Source organism: Anomalospiza imberbis, chromosome 4 (genome assembly GCF_031753505.1).
Source record: "Anomalospiza imberbis isolate Cuckoo-Finch-1a 21T00152 chromosome 4, ASM3175350v1, whole genome shotgun sequence".
Lineage (NCBI taxonomy): Eukaryota > Metazoa > Chordata > Aves > Passeriformes > Viduidae > Anomalospiza > Anomalospiza imberbis.
The window spans coordinates 53,068,157-53,091,829 of NC_089684.1; the positions used below are offsets into that span (position 1 = coordinate 53,068,157).

The following is a 23,673-nucleotide window of genomic DNA, read 5'->3' on the forward strand; positions in this document are numbered from 1 at the left end:
CAAGACTCACACAGACTAAATAATTGATTTGACTTGTAATACCATACTGAACTCTTTATCATGCACCTGGACAAGTATCAGGGACTGCGCAGAAATGTACAGCAGAGGCACAAAGCAATTCTAGTGAGCCTCATGTGGGTCACCCTGTCTGGAGGTCACAGGCTCATTTCCTATGCAGTTCTATTGCACAGTTACCTGAAAATTTGTTCAAAATAGGAATTTTTCTATCTTAAAAAACAAACAAACAAACAACAACAACAACAACGTAGTGATCAGGTGCTCTGCACGTGTCAGAAAAACAATTTAACAACAGGACTCAGTGGTCATGGCATGAGATGCTGCCAGGTCATGTCTCAGGTCACTCTTCTAGCTTATTTTTTTCCATCACTCTTCTGATTCTCTTCTTCCTTTGGATATTCTGTGCTTCCATCTCACTTGAATATTTTTAAATAATTTATCACAATTTGTCCAATACATCCTTTTCCCAGTACAAGTGACTTCCTTGGCAACAAAGGATATTTTCATACTTTCCGTAGTATTTGTATATTGAATGTATACAAAGGAATTTATCTAATGATGATGACAAACTTCACAAGAGATTCAAAAACTGATTTATTATGTTTACAGGCTAGTAATATTCACCCAGATCATAAAATTTACTCAAATTAAGTAACGGAAAAACCCTTAAAAATCTGTGGGATTACTTGATCAGTAAGGTATCATTCAGATTATCATAAAACTATTGCTCTGCTATCAAATTGAATATACATATACATACCTTATAAAAGCTCCTGAAAAATTTAAAAAGCATGTTTTCCAGTTTTTTTTAAAGGGCTCTTTGATTGCAAGGAAGAGGCCTTCAGAATGATAAGGATTCAATACAGAACTGACATTCTGCCTAGAAAGCAGCCAGGCTTTCATATGCAAATTCTCCAGTGTGTTTTGATTTTTACTTTAAAAAAGTATATTATTCCGTGTATAGAATGAGTATTTTTGGAATAGTTGCATAATGTTAAATTTTGCCCTTGGTGAATTTTTCTTTGGTTGCCTGAAAAACTATTGCTTTATTTTAGATCTGAAATTACAGATTCATAAGTGCCCAAAGGCCTTTATACATTAACTAGTTAATATGAGATGCCATCATGATTAATGAATGAGGGTTCTTTTTAAAAAGCAATACTTTCAGTACTGGTTTTCATGGCGTGAGCCTGAAATGACAGCACTTAGTTGCATAAGAAGTGGAAGAAAAAAACTTCAAATTTTTCAGGTAAACCTGAAAAATAAACCAACAAAGAGAGAAATGTCAACATAAGTGGATTACAGTGATATATGCTTGGGTTTATTCTAATATGTTAAAGAGTAATTATTGACATTAGATTAAAAAAATTTTGGAAAAGTTGGTAAATATTTTGTGGACAGGTGAACTGAAAATGAGGCAAAAATGCACTTTTAGCTGTAATTACCAGCCATTCATATTTAAAGATGAATATATGAAACAAGAAAGCAAGTGTCCATGGAGGATGTTGTACTGGAAGGTACTAATGGCTGACATCAGAAAAGTCTCAGATGAAAAAAAAAAAAAGCTGACTGTTTTCAAGCTCAGAACAATCATTCAGCACACTCTGTTGCTAGAAGCAGATGTGAACAGGAGGGCCAGCTGTGGAAGAAAATATACCTGCAAAAAAGAGGTAGTTGAATCAGGGTTAGTAATGAGAACTTCAACAGTTTTGAGAACAGGACCCAGGTTTTATATCATTGGAGGTAGCAAGTCAGTAAAAGGAGAGCTATCACTGTGGGCAGAGGTGGGTTTAATGGAGGGAAGCAGTCAGACATGCCTGGTGTCCCCCAGCACCCAGAGAGGTTGTGCAGCAGCTCTGATTTGCATGACAGGCAGCAGCTGAGCTGTTGTACTGTCTCTTCCATTCACCTGCCAGGATCCTCTTTACACACACAGCCCACATCAAATACAGAGACACCACAAAGGATATGCCACATTCTAATTTCTGTCTTCTCAAGGTCCATCATGAACTGCTTTATGACATCTTTTAGTTTCAGTCCAGCCACTGGAGCCGTGTAGGGGGACAGAGGGTGGGACTGTCTGACAGTCTTTTCTTGAACTATTCACTTAAAGACTCTTTGCCTTGCATGGCTTTGTATCATTTTGAAGCAAAGATAATGTGCTTTGCAAAGTCATCCTGCTGAAGAAGAACAAGACAAGAGAATGAGGAGTTACATGGAATAATGATCAGAATTTATAGGAGTAAACTTGACACTGTCTATTACCCCAGTTCTCTCCTCCCTGGTTACTCACTCCTACAAAAATTGCTGGAATTCTGTTCCATTTGAGACATCAAATAAGGATGAAATCAGCCACTGGTTTAACATGCTCTTGAAAAGAGGACAGATTGTTTCTGTAGGAGACTACAAGAGCAAGCTCAACAATGGTCACTTTGGGGTGTGAAAATAATTCTGGACAATTAAGCTTCTTCCCCCTCAGTAACAGAATAATGGAAATGTTCGGGTTCCCTATAAGGAAGGAAACTATTACTTCCAAGAAATGTCATCAAACTAACATGAACCAAAATACTTTTTCCTGTGTTGTTTTTGTTTGTTTGTTTGTTTTTGTTTGTTTGTTTGATTGTTTGTTTTGTAACAGGAGCTTCTTTTTCTTGCTTTGTTTGAGGTGTCATCACTGTGTGCTACACTGGTTCTCCCTTCATTTCTCACTGTCATCTTCCCTGTTTGGGATCTGTTACTGCAGACTGTGCTTTCCCTCCCTCCACCAGTGTCCTCTCCTGTTCCGCAAGATCTTTGAATCCATGTGACACCTACTTCAGTGTCACAGCATCACTTTGCTAGTGGAAGAGAATAAAGAAGTGTCTTACTATCATGGGAAAAGCCAAAAAGCCAGCGCTTCTCCTGCTCTGTACTAAAAAATTTTGTGGGAGGGAAAAGCAGCAGTTTCTGCAATGCTCACTTTTCCCTGGCACACCATAGCTCCCCTCTGGGACCACAAGAAAAGAAAGTTAAAGAGAAGACATTCAGGCTGACTCTGGGATGTCTACTCTTTTCAGCAGCAATTTGCATATAAAAAGCATTACCAAAAAGATAATGACACTGATGTTGAAATTATTTTAATTATGCATTACAAGATTTCCTAGAAATGGGGAATGATGCTTTTTAAAATGGCCCAGACCTTTTCATGATTTCCAAAGTCATTGCAAATCATTCTGGTCAAAATGAGAACGAGTTTCCAAATGTCAGAATTTCCTACAAAACAGATATTCAATTAAATTGAGCTGTTACTAACATCCTCACTCACAACAGCTTAGAAAATCCAGTTGTTTCTAGTGTCACTCGTCCAGGAAAATGACAAGGAGATTTCCTCATTTGATGGTCTTGTCCACAAAGAATGTATGCTCTAACTTTACAAGTAAAAGTTAAAGTCTTAAAAAAGGTTCCAGAACACTAGTTAATAGCAATACAGGCTATGTTCATGCTGTTTAGTCACCTAAATCAGAAAAAGATCAAAAATAAATCTGATTATAATGATTACTAAAATTAAGACCAACAGAGATGGAGGTGAATGAATTGCCACCTTTCTGCAGAAATAAACTCCTTGGAAAACATAATAAGCAATCATGGCTCTGTAAGAGTGCTTATTCATACACCTGCATAATGTATTTATGGCAGTTTTTAAAACACAAAGTTCCAGTTTGTACCTATACTGCCTGAACTGCATGATTAAGTTTTTTCCCTGTATTTCAAAAATGTATGTGCAAGTGGGAAGGCAGCAAGGAAATTGTAAAGGCTACCTGTATGCCATTTTTAAATTCAGATATTTGTAGACATGATTCTGCTTAAAGAAGCCAGCTTAAATCCCCTGTGATGTGGGTTTTAACTTGTGCCCATGAAAGAGGTGCTTTAACTCCTTTTGAGACAGGCAACAGTGGAAGTGTTCTCAACAGTTTGTGGATGCTGCCTGCTGTGATCTCAGGTTCCTGGCCCGGGCCACAGCTGGGTGTTCTCTTTGCTGTTTAATGCCCACAGGGGTGGGGGCCAGAGCATGGCAGGGCTGTAGCAGCAGGAGAAGCCACTTTCCTTATCTGGGTTCATCAGTAGCCACAGGGGCTTGGCTCAGCAGGGCAGAGCAGCCCTGGGCTGTGTGTTCACAGGTAACACACCTGCCTTCCGGGTGTAGAGCAGATGTGTCAAATCCAGCCCTCTCCCTATGGCCTCTTCTCTGGTTAATAGGGAGAACTGGAAAATAAATCGAGTAAATTATTGATTTGTTTTCCTTGATGGGAAATTATTGAAAAAGCAGCTTTATGGAGACACTTGGGAAGAGATAGTCTGATTTAATTTTGGACATCAATTACCAAATTCTGTGATTTACAAACCAAGATGCTGTTTTGTTGAAATCTCTGCTTGCCAAGAGCTTCACCTCTGGAACTGCAGCAAGGGCCCTATTGAGTATGACTTTTTTTGTCTTTGTGTCTTTGATCTAAAGCAGGAGTAAAGCTCCTGCTTTAAAGCTGTTTATACTGGCTTGCCATTAGGATGATGGTGTGCCCTTCCATCATTTGGAGAGATGCTGTGAAGGCCCAGAGGGCACCCATCCCTTGCTGGGTTTTGGCTGCTGGGGGCTGGGGCCAGCCTGTTCACAGGGGTCTGTCCTGGTTCCCAGCCCATGCAATCCCTCACAGTGTAAAATAAGAGGTTCTGTACATTGATATAAATATATACACTTATTTTCTGCCTTGCTCCGTAGAAGAGCAGTAACCACACTGCCCATTAAGTTGTGTTTACCCTCAGAGAGCTCGAGGCCATACAAAAGAACTCAAAAGATAATCAAGGCAGGCTCAGAGCAATAGCCAGAGACACAGGCACACTTGTAATGAACAACACAATGCTGCATGACAAAAGAGGATTGTATTCCTACCTTCACCTCTGTGAACAGCCTTGTCCCAGCGAAGGACAAGCCAGGGACCACAGAAATAACTCTGGCAACTTGCCATGTCAAGAAAACTTGTGAAGAAAATTGTCTCTCCTAAGGAGTGGCCTAAGGTGTTGCCTTCACTGCAGATCTATTTTTTTCACTGCTGATATTTTTATACACTGAGAGAAAACATTCTGACTAAAGTAAATCGTGTTGTTCAGCCATAAGTTACCTAACACGCATGTCCATCCTAATGAGTAGTTTACTGGTAGACATCAATTATTTCTGCTTCTTTCCCATGAGAGAGCACCCAGAGTTTGAAATCATGTTTCTTTTCCCAGCCTTTGTCATTCTCATTTAGTCTAGAGGAACTGAAAAAGAAGTAGTCAATTCCCACTTCCTTCCTTTGCAGAATTGCAGTAATAACCTAGAATTACTGTTCGACATCCAATCTTTTCCAGCAGATGGCTTTCAGCAAATAAATATGTTCAACTTGCCAAGCTTTGTCCTGAAGTACAAAAGCTATCCACATTAAATCAGGGTTTTAAGAGTTTTCATTTTCATATTGTGATCTATATTTTGTTCATGTACCATCATATGAGATGAGAAGTAAACTCTTACTTATTAAAATTTACATTATGTATCTCATATCAGGTGCAGATCGTAGAAGTAGGAGGTAGAAGCAAAAGAGTGTGAATAGGTCAAACTCACCCCCAGTTTTTACAGCACCTGCTATCAAGTGTTATAATTAGTTAAAAAACAATAATCAGCTTCCTTTTATCTTACCCCACTTTATACAAAGGATCTGTCCACCTTTGAGAAACATAAAAGTATTTTAGGAGCCTTTCTAGGGGTAAAAGATAATCCAAATGCCTCCCAAAACACAAACAAATGAACTGAGTGAGGAAATATGTTTTTATCTCTACCACATGAGACTAATATATCAAAACCAAACCACACAAACCAAACAAAAAAAATATCACCCAAGACCATGTAAAGGTACTTGTAAGATCTGTAAGGCATCAGCTAAAAGGCACAATACAACTCAGTGACTGGCAGCTGAATGTTAAGTTTGGAAAACTCAAACCAGAAATGAGGATATGAGATTTTCAAGTGAGATTAATTACTAATTTAAAAAAAAATTCACACAGGACTGGAAATTCTCCATCCCTCAACTGGCTTTAATTTCTGGTCTCTTTATATTGCTAAAACATCCAGGTAGTTCCTTCCTTACAAATGAATCCACAAAGACTTTTCTATCAGGTTGTACAGCCACAGTAGCAAGTGGGACTTACCCTTAAAAAATCTGAGCAGATTCCTATTCAGATTTCTGATTTTTTACTCAGATTGCAATACAGTCTCAAACCTCAAGAACATCCACTCCTCACACCACCATCCCCAGGCTCTCTTTCATTTCCTAGGACCACCCAAAAAATCACTTACACTCTCCTTAGTCTGTTGTGATCACCCACTCCTTTGGCAAAACATCAAAACACATATTTACCTTGACAATTATTTCTTTCCTCTCTCAGATCTTCTTCATTCAACCCTGCACTTGTCCCAGCTGAACAGATGTATTGTCTTGCTGGTAAGTTTTCTCCCTCTTCCACTCCATTTTTGCCCTTTCTGTCCCATGATATTCTCTGTGGCTTTTTTTTATTTCCTAAGTTCTACCTCCAGGGAGCCTATGCTACTGCTTTGAGAACTACAGGAGATGTCCCTTAATTTCCAGCAAAAGGTCTTGCTAGAGGACAGACAAACTGTGAAGATAAAAATTCTATTTTTTGATGATAATGTGAATAACTCTCTAGGGTTCCTCTTAAAATGTCTACCAGCACTTGCTCAGAGCTAAACAGGAATGTGGATACAATATTAGTACAGGGGAAAACACATATTGTGAAATTCTGCATTGTGTGGGCACAATTTTCCCCTTTAAGAAAGAAAGGTAATGAGTATTGAAATTCGGAGTGACAAAAATAATTGTGCTCTGTACCTGATTTCATTTTTAATTGATTATGGAAGTATTTTTGTCCTTGTATATCCCATTAGCACAAGACTTTCTCATTTCACTGTATCTTATAACAATTATACTTTTATTGGATGTGCATTTTCAGCATGCTGTACATGAATACATGACATATGAGCAGTCACCCTGACACACAGGGCCTATGCTGTATCTACAGAGGTGTAAGTTTGTTGAGCTGGACACAAGCAGAAGCCAAGTCTCAGGCTCCTACAGGACTCTGAGCTGCAGACAAGTTCCTTTCTTGCTGAAAAGCTCTCCAGGGTGTCCCACATTGGTGAGCTTGCACACGCACAGCTCAGCGAGACAAGTTCCTTTATTCAAGTAAGGTTTTCCATTTGTTTTTAGCAAGAGTACATCTTCATGTCAGAGGGGATATATGTACCTGAGAGACCTTTTTTAGTAAAAGGTTTTACATACTGAGGTCATAATTTAGAGGGGAAGGAGTAGGTTCAAGGCAGACAGTAACCTAAACATTTAAGGATATGACCAAATGAAGTTTACAGAGCCGTGCACTGGGTTTAAGTGGCTCTGTACATGGAAGATCCTGTACTCCCAGTATGGATATTCACTGGCATGATTTCTGTGTTCTTTATTAGACATGCTCTCATTTTCAGCTCAGAGCTCTCAAATGCTGCTCTAGCTTCCACCAGCAAGATCAAAGGGTCAAACTGGAAGTGAGGGTCAGAATAGCTCAGGGTTACTCTGGGCATATGTCTCACCCTCTCACCTCACCTGTCCTTCTGGCACTGAGAGCAGAACATCAGATGTGAAAACATCAGATACCTTCTCTCCAGGGCTGGCTTTCCCAGGTGATACAGTCACACTTAAATTTGGTATTAGTTGTGCAGAAGATACCTGAGTTTCAAAAATATTTTTACACACAAAGCAGATTCCATGTGAAGGATTATCTCAGATCAATTCAGGTGTAAAGATGGACAACTTTGGTGGGTATAGACATGATACAACTCCCTGGGAACCAAAGTTTGCTGGATATGACCCAGCACTGCACTGGGAGTAACTGAGCTGAGCCAGAGCCGAGCCAGTATTATGGTTCTCAAGATAGCAAACACCCACAGTTCACATGGTGATATATCACACAGAGGTTGTGGAAACAACACTGGTGGACTGATGGAGTCTCCTCTCAATTTAGCTAGAACAAACTCTCTTCTCTGTTCCATGATCTTCTTTAGAAGTTCAAACAAACCTTGAGATCACAGTGGGCATCTATTGACGTGTAATATCAAAGTGAATTCTCAGGGATACCTTTTTAAGAGATATGTGAACAGTTCTCTGAAGAGCTATTGGTGTACAGAACCTCTGTCAGGGTAATGTTCTTTAAAGAAGATCAGAGACTCTGTGGATTAATATAACAATAGTAGAAAGAAAGCTGATGAGTAGAACTGTGAGGACTGGCAAAGGACCCCTCTTGTCTCCATCTCTTTTTCTTTCTTCTGAGAAGATAAAAACAATTTTTTAGTCTAGAAGGGGAAGGAAAGACTCCACAACCAAGTCACCAGCAGCCAGTATCCTTTTATTCAATGCTGTAATCTTTCTCCCAACACCCCAAACACAAGAGCACTCACAGTGACCAACTCCTTCCACGTAGCACTCTTCCAACATGGAAAAGCATGTACAGAACCTGGAGTCAATAGGGAAAGTAACCTAGATCAAGTGATTTCTAACAGTGATGGGAATTGAAGTGATTTTCCCCAGAGTCACAGAAGGAGCAGCACAGCACACAGGCACTGCCGCAGGAGAGAAACAGCCCTGTGGGAGAGGGTCCTTCTAGGGCAAGGGAGCCAAAAAGAAACAAACCATGGTGCTGCACTGCATTCTTACTGCCCCCATGGCAGAGCTGCAGCTGGATGTTGGAGGGGAGGAAGAGACTGTTTCCCGCCCTTTCATCCCCCTCCTAGGTGTATCCCTATCTGCTGTCAGCCTGGATCAATGTTTGCAACATTAAAAATGGCTTATTTATAAAGATATAAGAAAAACTGAGGTGGGGAGATAGGTGTGTCTTGAGATTATCAATGAGCATAAAGAAAGTTAAAAGCCCAGAGTACTTGAAAGACTTCTAGCAGGTGCTTTACAGTTTAAAGCAGATAATGAGAATTGCATTCCAGTTGGATGGCTTTAAAGCAAAAAATGACACTAAAAAAGAATTGATAAATTTAATTGATTTTTTTCATAGCTCTTCCTACTTTTGCCTGAAGAATGTGAAATGACCGGTACTGCTCCTCTCCACCCATATTTCTAGAGAAAAGAGACATCTTTCCCAACTTCAAATTAAGATATTTTGGCAGGAACTCAATCTGCACAGTGAGAATGGAGAGAGAGAACATGTCTGGGAGGAGAGGCTCCAGTCTTTCCCTCAGTTATTCAGGTTCCAGTTCCTCAGTGCTCTGTGGTCATTTTCTCAGACAGCAGTTCAGTCTCCAGTGTGCTAACTGTAAAAGTTAGGAAGTCATCCTTATTTTGCTGACCATTAAGTTTTGAGCTTCAACGCTACACAAAGGCATATTTCTAGTTTTACTTGCTACAGGTCTGCAGACTGGCTTTACAGAAGTTTGCAGAAGCAAACATTGATTAATGAGATAAGGCAGTAGTCAATGAAAGCAGCAAATGGGTGGACTCAGGAGGACTGACTCTTGAGAACCAATTAGTGTGTGGACATGCCATCTGGGCTGGCAGCACACAGGGCAGTTCACTACCTGCTGCCACTGCTGGCACTGCACCAAGAAGAATCAGAGCATCTGTCAGTCCCCAGGATCTGTAACAGAAAACTGCAGCGCAGAGGGCTTCAAAACAGGCCTTGAACATCAAAACTCTCTGGCAAATCCCTAGAAGAAAAGAACTAGAGATAGTGTGGAAATAACTGTATTAAAAATAAAATATTGAATTGTTTCCTATGCAGAAGAAAGTTGCATATACATGGACTTTTCTCTGTTCATCTTCGACTGCAGATGCAACTCTTTTCTCAAAATTTATTTTGATTATCTTAATTGACATCAAAATCATGTTTTCTCTCTGAGTATCTTAAAGTAAGACTTCAGATTTTTAGCTACAGGCTTCACTTTTCTCTCCCATTTCCCCCAGTTCATTTTAATAAGGTCAAGATTCTTTCCAAAGAGGTGCTGAATCAGTTAGGAAAAATTCTAGTGAGCAAGCCATATCTCACTTAATTGCATATCATTGACCTTCAAGGACTTCTCTATTGAAAAACAAAATTTCTCTAGCATTGTTGATTATTTAACCAAAATTCAGGGAGGAATATCGCTATTCTGCCTCCCTTTTCCTGCTGAAAGGAACAAAATCTAGATATGATCTACTGCCAGGCGTTGACACTATCAGTCTTTAAAGGGGAAAATTCATTTTGCTGTCTCACAGTGAATCACACAGAAGCAGCAAGTTAACCAGGGCTACCTTGTGGTCTTATGCACAGTAGAAACCATTATTGCTTTCAGTGGATAGGTTTTTATGGGATGGGAAGTGAAATATCAGGAATCAGTGTCAAAAATTAAGTTTTTAGTGCTTAATCACCATAATCTTAATTTCAGAAAAGATATTTTGACTTTCACTTGAAGACAGCTGTATTGCAAAAAGGCAGACAATTTAGAACTCAGAGAATAAATTAGAAAATAAATTAACCAAATTACCATGTTTACTCTTCTTTCTCCCATGCTTCATCCCTTTGACATTACTTTCTAAAATATCAGACTTAACTTCAGCATATAAATATAAACTTCATCTAAAATCGACTTGGTGCTGCAAGCTGTGCCTACATCTGAGGTAAATGAACTAAGTGTTATGAGGGGTCTTTTTGCAGGTCCTGCATGAGGCTTTCTCAGAGCCTAATCCAAATTATTGAATCCTTCTAAATCATTAGAAAATATTCTGCAAGCTACAATAGGCATTTGACTGGGTTATTAATGAAGAAGAATGGCTATATGGTTGGATTAAAGAGATAATCAGTCTGCAATATTTGCTTCAGAGAATGAATCACAGAAAACACAGCTTTCAGCTGAGGTGTTTATGCCTGTATTATGCATCAGCAGGCTTGATCATAGTGGAACTTTAATGAGACATTTGTGGGGAGCAGTTGAAGTTGTCTAATTACAGACTTTTCTAGGAGCATCTTTTGTTCCCAGTGGGACTTGGCCTATTTTCAGAGCAGTCTGGCTGGAAAGAAAAGATTAGTTTACCTGTCTTCTTTACTGAAAGCTAACATGACTGAAGGCAGTAGCCCTTTGTACTTGCCAGGAAAACTCTCTCCTCTTAGACGCTAAGCTCAGCTTAATATTTTAATTATTGGACATCTAGAATATGTTTGATTGAAGTTCGACAATAAGAAGAGATGCACCTGATGGAAGTTCGTGTGCTTACTGAAATGTAGAAAAAAAAATTGTAAACTTCTGTTATTTTCAAGCAAAAAAACTTGAAAGTTTTATCTGAGTAGATTCTGCCATTCTATGTCTTCACAAATAAAGACATCATAGGGTGAAGACACCATGGTGATGGAACTATCTTTCTTATACACAAGCTGTTGACTAACTTACAAGCTACTAATTTTGCTGAGACTACTATCACTAGTCAGAAGCCCACAAGGGATGCTCCTGAGAAGAGATCTAAGTCAGGTAGCTGAACTCTGAGTTGTATGTGGAAGACATGAGATGTCCTAAAATAGTATTCAAAATGTTCATAAACCCAAGATGGGTTTAGAAGATGGAATGGTAGACCAAGAGATGGATGCAAGTCAGATTTCAACAAATGTTGAGTGCCTACTCTACAATGGCCCTTCTCCCATCAAAATGTTGGCCTTACTCTGGCAAGACTAGGAAACTTTTTTGTGAAGAGGTAGAAGTGAGATCTTACTGCTTGGTTTGCTTTTGCATACAGGCTTTTACCATTTTACCACTGCTGCTGGAATTTTGGAAACAAATTCCAAACCTATTGTAAACTCCAATTTGTAATTACTGATCTGATGACAGAGATTTTACCGATTACTAAAACCAATCTTCTTGAGAGCTTATAAACAGCTGTCCTAAGTGAGCTCCTTTGAGCTGCACCAACACCTCCCTCGGTGTGGGACACCTCTCAGAGCTCACAAACCCTGCACTTGGCAATATTTGAAAGACCATTGCTGATGACAAGATTTAGGCTGATACCCCATAGGACATTCCTCAAGGTGCAAGCCATGCCTGGTGAGAAGCACAAAGAGATTTTATGCATTTCACCAAATTCAAGGTGCTTTTTTGATAGGTACCTTTGTACACAAATAAAGATCTATACATCTCTGACTCTTGCACCCTTATCTTTATGTCTCAGTATTCTTTGGACTCGCACCCTTTCCCATCCTGGTCTCAATGTAAATAATAACAAATTTATTCCAATCTGATTTTCCTGTCCATGCTTCATCTATATAGAGTAACAGAGTGAACCTTTTCATCGAGGTCTGTTGAGGTTGTACTTTCATAAATTCGTATTAAAACCTTAGTTTTGTCAGTCACCTTGATGGGGATCCTATAAGTGGCCAAAACCACTTGGCCACAACTCATTTGTAACACAGGTGAAAATAACTTTTCTTAAGTCAGTAAAATGTATGTCCAGTGTTGCCACTGTGAAATCTAAGAGAATCAGTTAAATCACTGAAAACTTGATTATGATAAGTTAACCATCTACTAATTCTCCTGACTCTCATCCAAAACCTTGTAGAATGGTTTGATGGTGAAAAGACATGCAAATCCCAGCATTGTCATGGATTGCACAACCATGATAATAAACCTGTAAGCACCAATAGCTATTAGAAAAAAAAAACTGCACAGAAAATTGCATTAATGAGAATGAAATCAGAAAGCTGAGAGTCCACTACAGTATTTCAATCAGTCTGCAAACAACATAGCATTAGAAAATCAGTATGTTATTTCTGATCCAATGAATGAAAGCAGATATCTGCCTAATTATTAAATTGACAGACATGTTTTCATAAACAGCAGCATACTTTTATGAAAGGCCCCTAGCTGATGTGCAAAAAATAGGAATAACCCATTTTGCAGCCAGAAGCTGTTTAGGTAAGAAAGGAAATTCCCTATATATTGGCTTTTAAAATTCCTCTGAGGAGACCCAGGAACATCCATCTCTTCTTGACAAGTAATAGCATAGAGAAAAATTATCACTATGCACATTTTGATTGCCACACAAACCAAAAAACATTCTCTGGCAGAATTGATAGAGAATCAAATCCTAAAAGGAAAAGATGTCATGTGCAAATTCTCTATCCCCAGCAGGACTCTGTACCATGAAAATCAGCAGTTGTAATGTCCCAAGCAGTTATTTTCAGATCATATGGAGTACTAAGTGATTTCAGAGATAACCAGGAACAACATATGCACTGATTTAATATGAAATATTTTAATTGTTCTGAGAAAAGGAGTAGGATGCCGATGTCACAGGCTTATTAAATATAGCCTTTACATTGAACAGGAGTACATTCATGCTTAGATAAAGTAAGAGCTGCATGGCAGATTACCAAATTGGGAAAAGCAGTTGGGCTCATATCTCCCTCTGCATTGCCACATCCTGTACATTCACACCCAGCTCTCCCTGTAGCCAGCACCTCCTCCAACGTCCATTAGGTCCTGTAACGTGTTCCTCACTTGTCTGCTCACTTAGTCAGTCCCAGCAGGGGAAATATTTGCAGTAGGGTGTCTTCTGTAATAATCCAGCTAGTATTTAGAGTCTGCAGACCACTTTTCCCCTCTGCTGCAGAAGTTCAGTTGTGCGTGGGTGGAATTCATCTTACCCAAATATAGTCCACAGAAAGAAATAAGCACTGCTGGGCAAGATTTTTCTGCTCTATTTTCGGCGCTGACCTCAGGATGAGATTTCTGTCACCAAGCACCTATTTCTCTTCTCTGACAGTACAGTGAGCCTGTGATGACTCACTCAGATGTAGGAGTCTACAGCTGGTCTGGTGAATGCTGCCTGGAGTCTCTTGAAGGTAAGGGCAAGACCTTGGACTGGAGGTAAACTCTTACGAAAAACAAACGCAAAAATCAGATGTGAGTAGCAGGGCAGGCTGCTGAGGAGATAAACTACATCAGGACTGAGGCACACACTTGACTGCTGGTGGTGGATTTTAAAACAGCCCTGGTACAAATGTTCTCAGAAATACCTGAGCTTTTACCTACTACATTTAACCTTGTTCTGGTGTGCTTTTGTCTGAGTTATGGTTACACACTGCTAAGTCAAAAGTTTGATGTTTCAGTGATTACAAAGGCCTTGCTTAAATTTGATATCTGTAATAAAGACCAAATTCATTAATTTAAAAGGCAATAGCTATTCCTAAACAACAGCTTACATAGATGAGGGATAGATGAAAGAGCACGTCATTGAACATCAGCAACATAGGAGGTGGACACTTTACCTGCCTGGTAAATTTATCTGATTGAGACTTCTCCCAGCATCTCATTTGCAATAACCTATATCAGTGCCTCTAAAAAAAAAACCCTTTTTATAGGTATATTGGAAAAGAAATAACTACACATTTTAGTTTATTTATCAAACTATTATATTAAAATACATGAATGCACTTATTCCAATATAATTATTTGGGTTTGGGTTTTGGTTTGTTTTTTTTTTTTTTTTTTTTGGTGGGGGGGGTCTGGGTTTCTGTTTGTTTGTGTTTGTTTTGTTTTGAAATTAAAAAATCTTTTAACTCCCATTCTATAAAGCGACAAAAATGTCTTTCATGACTGTCAATTGTTCCAAAATGATTTTATGTAGACTGTGGCATTCTCAGCACTCATCAAGGATGTCACCAGTGCCAGCAACCAGAGCTGACTGAAGACAAACCATTCAAATGAGAAGTTTCTGACACAGGTAAATAAAAAGTATCACAGGAATCCAGCAACAGATTAGAAACTCCAGAAGACTGTTGGCTAGGAAAAGGCTTTACAATTAATAACCAAATCCAAACAATAAAGAAAAACCTAGTATTCCTGAGAGGAAAAAAAATTTCTTGAACTGTCCATTCTTTGAGAATAAGGGTGAATGTATACCTTGAATGGTAACACACAATCTACATTACAGCTACATGGAAGATAAGACATTTCACACAAATTCAGAATCATATTCTATCATTAAAATCTCACTTCATGTTTTCACTTCTGAAAACATGTAAGAATTTCTTTAGAAGAAAGCTGGAAATCTTTGTACAGATACTGTGTACCTTTGCCTTATTCCAAGTCAAAAAATTCCTATGTTTTGGAAAGCAGAAGCTGCAATCACAGAGCTAGATTCCTCTTCCTCCAAAACTTTATTGCAATCTCTATAAAACTTCAGGGGTGGCACAGCATAAGGTAGAAAGATGAAGTCTGAAATCAAACACTGTAAAGTATTAGAAGTTATATTGAATTGTCAGTTGAATAGCTTAAAAGTTTGCATCATTGTACACTTACACATGAGCACCCATTGATGTTTCAGTACTATTACACAGAAAAGCTGATCTATTTCTTTTTATCTTGATCACGTCACTTCTCCAACTGTACAACATGAGCAGCACTCTAAAATCAGTGAGCACTGCACTTGCTTTGTAGCAGAAGGATTTGGCCTCATTTTTAAAGAGCTTTCTAAGGGCTTCTTCAACTGCAGAAATTGGCCCACTTTCCTCATGTTCAAAATATCTGACAGAGACAATGTTTTTTTTGCCATAGCCACAATACATTTTGTAAGATATTTTTGCAAAGATTCAACTTTATTTCCCTAATTATACGTTTGATGGGAGCTTGGCACTCAAACTTAGTTCCTGAAGCCTTAAGATTTTTACAGCTACATTATTCCAAAGTGGACTATATTCTCAGAAATTTTGGGGATAACTTACAATCAATTGATTTGATTTGCAAAGTTTTAAATAAAACACTGGATTCATTTTCATGCAGAGCTGCATTGAGTGCTCATGGCACAAGCATGACCACAATAGTGCATTCAGGTACGTTCACCCAGCTATGGATGTCTGTAACTGAGCTTTCTTCAACACTAATGAATATTGGGTTTTAATGCCTTAAGACTTGTTTCATGCTACTTTTTTCAATGGTTTTATTCACATTAAAATTTGGAGTAGATGAAGCCTTGTAGTAAAAAATTGTCTGTTTTGACTGCCAGGAAGGAGTGAGTGAGTAGGGGAAAAAAAACAGCCCTGCAGTATAGAACAAATCCATGAAGCTTTTAGTTGTTTAAATCTATGCACAGTTTTGTGCATTTATTTCACAAGCAAAGTGTCATCACTTTAAAGCCACAAACTTGCTCTCCTGTCTCTGTGTGTGTTTTCCAAAATGAAGTGTTCCCTGGTCTTTGGCATACATGACCATTTGATAATGTCATTTTCTGAGAATTTCCTTCCTTTTATTCCATCTTTTACTGGCAGTTATAATGTTCATGCTTACATTCTGTTTAAGGAAAAAAGAAAAAAAGAAAAAAGAAGATATGAAAGAGGAGAAGGGACAAGAGAGAAGGATGAAGGAAGGAAGTAAGAAGGAAAAATAAGAAAGAGGAAGGGAAAAAAGTATTTTCATGAAGAATTATTAAGATTTGAATGTAGCTGCATTTTCATCTCTTACAAGAAAAAAAAAACCAATTCTATACATGACTTGTATAGAATAGCACTCCAAGGATAGCACTCCAAGGCATGGAGTTGAATATTGATGTCACAATATTTTCCCTTAGAAAATTGAATTGAATGAATTTGGTACAATTGCAATATTGCAACATTCACTTCTAGTCATCTTTTGTATTTTTGCTTAGCTGAAAAGAGAAAATTATTCTGTGAAGCTGAATCCAAATACAAGACAAATGTATTTATTGCACTTGCTTTATAGATGTACAGGTAAATTACTTTGAATGCCCATGCAACAAAAAGTGATTTGTTTAAATGGAAAAGCTTTTGTGTTTATTCTGTGAGACATGAAAATGTATCACTGAACACATGATTATGCTGAAGGAAGAGGTATTTGAAGCACACAAACATGCCACATCTCCTGAACGGGCAGGGTTCTTTGATGTATTTGCAAGCATTCAATATTTCAGAGGTGTGTCAAATCCTAATTCATGTCCTTTTTTAATAATGCTGCCCAAGAAGCAGCACTTATAAAGAAGCTTTTGGCCACAAGTGAAGCCTCAATGACAAAAAAACAGAAAGCAACTCTGTGTTTTCATCAAAGCTATTTTGAAAGTCCCCAGCTTTCATAAACAGAAATATCTGTAATCATGATCTGACCCCAGTGACTCCATGAGCTCACAGTGGGCAGTAGAGCAGAGCAGGGAACTCAGCCCCACTCTCAGCTATCTACAGCTGCAGCAGCCACAGCCCTGTCAGCAAAGACCCACACCAGAGAAACTGCCTTGTAGAGAAATAGTATTATTTAGTCCAGTATAGTGCAATTCTAGCACAGCTCTATTGCTTTCAGGACTCAAAATCCTATGTTTGCATGCTAGTTTACTTTAAACTCACTTGCACATCACAGTGATTAGTCTAGACACATTCTCTGGGTTTTAGAAACCACAACCGAGAAACTATCAACATTTGCACAAACACTTAGACACATAAGTGCACTTTAAAATCCAGCTCTGAGACTTTTGCCAAGGGGTCATGTCAGCTGGTTCAGCTCCATACCAGCAGAAGTGTTAACTCACTCCTCTGGGTGTGTGCATCAGCTGCCTACAGGTAAGAGTGGTGCCATTCCCAGGAGACACCCAGAGCAGTGCAGATTGTGTGTCAGCCTCCTTCCCAAGCAGAAATCAATGCCAGTGATAATACATTCCATTAATAAAGATAATGCCCAGAGACATCATTCGAAATCAAATCATTAGAAATTATATTGATTTCTTTATGAAAGAGAATAAACCTGAGAAAGAGCTTGTAAACTCTACACTGTAACACTCTTTTCTACCATATTCAAGAGGTTAATACAAATAAGACTTGGTATTATAGTGTCTGTGTCAGAAGGTGATAGACCTGGAAATAACTCTTTTCTGACCAAAGGGAGAAACAAGGGATTTTTGGTTTTTAGTAATTCTGGGAAAATGATTTCTATGTTGTAGATACAAACAGATTAAGAGCTAGCAGTGCAGCAAACCCAAATATAGATAAATATTGAAAGCCATTTCTAGTTTTAAAGCTACTCCAGTTAAAAATTACTTGAGTTTTATGGCCAAACTTTTTTTTGAGAGGCATGTTCTTGATACATTTTGGGGACTGCATTGAGTAACAATGTGGAAAGGGAAAAATTAGCAAGAAGAAGTATGGGTTTGAGGGCCCCAAGTTGGGCAACTCCCTGGGGGCTTCCCTGGCAGGGGAGTCCCTCCTGGAGCAGTTCTGTGTCAGGAACCAGAGACACATTGGACTTTTTCAGTCTTCACCTTCTGTTTATTGTTATCTTATCAAAACTTCAGCACACTGTCTGCACCAGACTCTGCGTGCAAGGAAAAACAACACAAAAATGGCCAACAATCTCTTGTTACAAGGCTTTTGAAGTCTAATCAAAAACAAAACTACCCAATTAAGAAGTGACACCTAAATTATTTTCCTTTCTAACCCAAAAACTGACCCCTTAAGACCCACAATGCGGATTTCTCTACCCAATTACAAGATACCACCTAAAACCAAGAAGAAGAAGGAAGAGGAAGGAAGAAAAATGAACTCAAGACAGCATCCTATATACTCCATCTTGAACCCATCTATAACATACTAAAAATCCCAAAACCTAAATTTCTCACCCATGTGACATACTAAACTACTCTCTACAATCTATTTCACAGTTTTGTGGTTTCTAATTTATCTTGAAGTCTATGAAGCTTTCTCCATGAATGAGGGTCAAAGTCAGTGCTCCCCTGGGGGTCAGGACAGAGAAATATTCCTGGTGCCCTGGGTTTCCACAAGGAGCAGTAAGGTTCCTAATGAAGTATATAAGTGAAATGGCAGCTCTCTTTGCATTGAAGAGAATGTGAATTATTCAATAATTTTCCTTCAAGAAACAAATATAGAGTGAAATAGGAATGACTGCTATTAAAAATAGTTTAGCTGCACTTCTAAACACTTTTAATCTCTGAATGTCATGAAAAGATTATTTTGCTAGTTCAAGTTAGTCAGGAGGAAAGTGAGTTAAGAGGAATGTAAGATAGTTACTGGATTATGTAGATGTGTAGTAGGTTAACCCTGGCTGGATTCCAGGCACACACCAAAGTCCCTCTATCCCTCCCCACTGCAACCCTGTGAGGGAGAGAAAATAATAATGAAAGTTTCAAAAGTTGAGATAAGGACTGGGAGAGATCACTTACCAAATGCCATCACAGGCAGAGCAGACTTGAATTAGTGATATTAATTGAATTTATTACTAACAAAATCAGAGCACGATAATGAGAACTAAAACCTTAAAATAAACTTCCCCTCAGCCCTCCCTCATTCCCAGCTCTACCTCCTCCCCCAAAAGTACACAGAGACAGGGAATGGGGGTTATGGCCAGTTCATCACACGTTGTTCCTGCTGCTGCTCAGGGAGAGGAGTTGTGCCCCTGCTCCCTCCCATGGGAGAGAGTCCTCCATGAACATCTCCAATGTGGTCCATCACCCAGGCATCAATCCTCCCCAAACTGCTGCAATGTGGGTCACTCTTCCCTCTTGGACCCAACGTGGGTCACTCTTCTGTGTTTGCTCTACTGGTCATGGGGGAAGCTTCTGGCAGCTTCTCACAAAGGCCACCCCTGTATCGCCCCTGCTACCAAAACCTGGCCATAAAAACCCCAAACAAACTCAGAAGCTACTTGATTTCCTTCTTTAACAAATAAGGAGACAGAAACAGGAAAATATTAAATGAACAGAGTTTTCAAAAGATGAAAGGACCTGGTTCATCACTCTGTGAGACTGGAAAGCTAATGCACAACTCTCTGGTTCTCTAACTTGTTTAGTCTTCCCTGTAATCAAGTGACTACAACTATTAACCTTAATAATAAAAAGGAGAGTGCTTAAGCTTGAATAAGATAGTAAAAAAAGCCCACAAAACCAAAACCAAAAACCAACCAAAAAAAACCCAGAAAATACTTAGGTAAGTTCAAGTTGTCCCTGTGAGCTGGGATTGCAATAGGTGAACTCCAGATTTATTTGCTGCCTAAATTACACTACATTTCTCTAAATAGCATTTCCTGGCTCAGACTGACCCAGTGGAACTCACTCTGACATGCATCAAGAACTGAGAGGTGCAATCTCAGGCAGTTCACAAGTATTGCTTTTGAGAATTACGGGGGACAGGTGAAAACAGGAACCTTGGAAAGAGGATGTTGCATATCCATTTTTTTTAAGTGGGTGGAGTAGGAAGGCAGAAATGCCAGAACATTAACCTTGTCAGGCTAGCTCTAACACACAAAATACTGCAACAAAACCTATTTTACATGCCCCTAAAAAGCCAGCAACAGCAGCATGAATATCTCAAGGCCAACTTGATGTCAAACAATGCCTTTTATGCTAAAATAGATCCAAAACACTTAAAATAAATTGATGTGATATGCCGTATTTTTACCTTAAAGACCATGAAAACCTACTAATTTGACTTTTTGTTTGAATCAACTTGAGGAATGTCCTGTAGATGAGGGGTCCTAGGCTCAGTTTCCTAAGCTAGTACTGCCATTAATAGCAAAAAGTCCCTGACTGCTCTCCTGAGCAGCATGTGGGTAAATGGGAGGCATTTTGCTGTCCAACAGCAAGGGTTTTAAAGTAGCTTGAATACTCTCCTAGAGGTTTTTTTTCCTAAATGCCTGCTCTAGCTGAAATTGTTAGAAGCCATGTACAATTGCCTGAAAACCTAATTCCAAGAGCAATCAGTGTTCACTGTCAAACTAGAAGGATGTCCTGTGGCTTCCTGCAAAAATCTGTCCCGTGTCTGGCACTCCTCAGCATTTCCATTAATGACTCATAAGCTGGGAGTGCTCCTTATGAAATTTGTATACAATCTGAAGTTTAATGTGAGTTTCAAGCTCTGCAAGTGTAGAATTAAAATTCATCAGATGGAGTCTGAAATAAATAGGATGCACTTTGGCAAGGACAGGTGAAAAGGTAGGAATAGTCAGCTGCACAAATAGAAGCCGAAAAACCACTGGATGAAATTAAGTTTTGGAGAAAAGGTTCAGATCTGCAAATTGAAGGGTTTGCAGTATCACACACCTGCACTGTTTCTACCTACCTCCTTCTGACATTTAGAAGCAGGTGGGTTTTATGCAAGATGTGAAGCAATCCTCACCTTCCCTCCAGCTTTGGCATGGTCTCAGCAGTAATCCTGCCTCTCATCCAGAATATGATAATTAGAGAAAGGTGGAAACACTGGAATACAAATCAGAGAGTGACAAGGATAATCAGAGCCCAAGGAAAAAGGCTTCTCCTGGCCAGTTGAAAGAAATGCAGTTGTTTAGGCTAGAGAACACTGAGAGAAAACAACGATTGTGGGATGCGTAAAAGGCTCTTGCAATTATTTTGAGAGCATTTCCCAGCGAGGGACACATCTTCCAGGACTCTGTAACACACTGTTTCTGGTAAGCAAAGCAAGTATTCACCTAATACAGCCCTGATTTTGGGTACTGCATGGATCCATTCTCCTCATCCTAAATGCCTAAGCAGCATTTCTCATTATGGGTCACATTGATAAGTGATGTACAAACAGTTACAAAATAAAAGTGTACATGCTCAGTTACAGGCAAGTAACCAAACAGGCTGGTGAAAAGCATATTTTTCCAGTGGAATGCTGTATATGGAAAACATCTTTGCCTCAAAACATGACTCACATACTATAAGAGGACACATAGTCAGCAAACTCTTAAAGGTTGGTGGTATAGCAGTGTAGTCAACTGATGGCAGAAGTTGTCTTTGTAGGCCTCCAATCCATTCCAGCTGTGTACTTATTAAACCATATCAAATGAAAACTGAGAAGGGGAAGAGAAGGAGAATGAAATACGTGGCAAAAATTCAACTACCAGGTGAAGTGGCTTAGACTGTGACCCACCAGCCTTTTCATGGCAGAGAAGCACCAGGGCAAATGCTTTCCCTCAACATCTCTGTCTGTCCAGCTGCACAGGCCTCTCACCTCCATTAACTTTAGCAGGCTTTTAAACATCTCATTTAGGCAGAGACAGCAACTTGTCAGTGATTTACTTAGCTGGGGTTCTGAAATCTACCCTGAGTGCTTGCAGTCATTTTCATGGTCCACCCACATGTGTTCTTGATATTTTCTTGATCTTATCTTCTCAATATTTTCTCTTGATCCATTTGCTTCTGTGCCCCTTTCATGAGTACAAGCTTTCATATGAACAGCCAACAACCACCACCCAGGTACTCCTTGCTGGTGCTTTGTGAGATGCTGGAGAAGGGACCCTTGATATCCTCCAGAAAGGAGCTGAATTACTTAAAAGAGATCTTAGATAAATGAACACAGCCATCCTTGCTGGAGAACTGGTGAATATGTATATTTTAAGAGCACGTTTTCTGTTGCTGGGGATGAAGGTGGTGAGGATGAAGGTGAGCCTGCGCAACAGCTGCATCTCTGTCTCTCCACGTCTGTGGAGAGGGAACATCTTGTGACAATTACATGGTAAAGAGCATTGTGTCTCCATACTGGGTTGTCTGCACTCTGCTAAGATATCTCCTGCCTTCACATTCAATTCATTTTTTGTAATTGAGCAGCTTTTGTTTGTGCTTCCTCTTGCCCAAGCATCAGACAGAATAGCTTTGCCTTCCATCTTTTGTAAAGAAAGCACTTGTGGTTTCATAGATGATGTAGGCTTCTGGGAGGAAGATTCAAATTTTCCAGCAAAACAAAGAAGAACCTCTGACTGAAGCATTTAAATTCCAAGTGTTGAGAGAGGGAACAAAGTGTAAGCAGAAAAGAAAATGCTTTCACATTCTGGGTGCATTTTTCTGCAAACACTCCTCATAACCCTGGGCTTGAATGGCAGCTGAGTAGCAGTGCTGCTTGCAGCAGTGTTTATTACCAGAGGCAAAAGCTTTTGCTATAGCTCTCCTTTTAACTTTTGCAAAAAACATTGTCAGTCACTGTGAAGACATTGACGGAAGCATCAGAGAATGTGTAGAATGTAAATATTTGTGCTGTGGCTGTAAAACAGACAAACTAAAAAGACCTAACTTCTCTGAAGTTCTTGGGGAGCGAACCTCAGAGCTGTGAACCCACTGGATGAGCTGCTCCCCAAAATGTCTGTGTGTAGGCAGCTTCTTTCTTCAACAGAACAGTATTAATCATAATGAAAGCTGATTATATTGCAGGCAATAAGGGGTGCACTATCACAAAACTGTACACATAAACAAAGATCAGTAATTTCCCCCATTTCTTATGTCACTTCCTAAAAAATCCACCTGCAGAAAGGCTCCTGTCTGGCAATCTTTCAGACAGGAGTCTGTTCACACAGAGGCCTTCTACAAGAAAACACAAACAGAAATATTCTTGACAAATGACCTAAAGGAATCTGGCATTTACGCTGTGACCCAGCAAATCCATGCAAAAGCACCTGTCAGACTATTTGAGGAGAAAGGATTAGCATATCTGATAAACACATGGTAGGAGGGGGGGTTTCCTCAAAGGCTGGTTAGCAATTTTTAATAGGACCTATTGCCCTCTACATGAAGGTTGGGCTTGATGATTTTGGAAGTCTTTTTGGACCTT

At 39.3% G+C, this 23,673-nt stretch overlaps 1 long non-coding RNA gene across 1 annotated transcript; it reads left to right on the plus strand.

Moving 5' to 3' along the window:
- The first annotated feature begins 13,586 nt into the window (after nucleotides 1-13,586).
- Nucleotides 13,587-22,675, plus strand: LOC137473445 (uncharacterized). The gene is made up of 3 exons (XR_010998801.1): nucleotides 13,587-13,962; nucleotides 14,764-14,843; nucleotides 22,500-22,675. It is a non-coding gene; the product is annotated as an uncharacterized lncRNA (long non-coding RNA).
- Nucleotides 22,676-23,673: the final 998 nt, after the last annotated feature.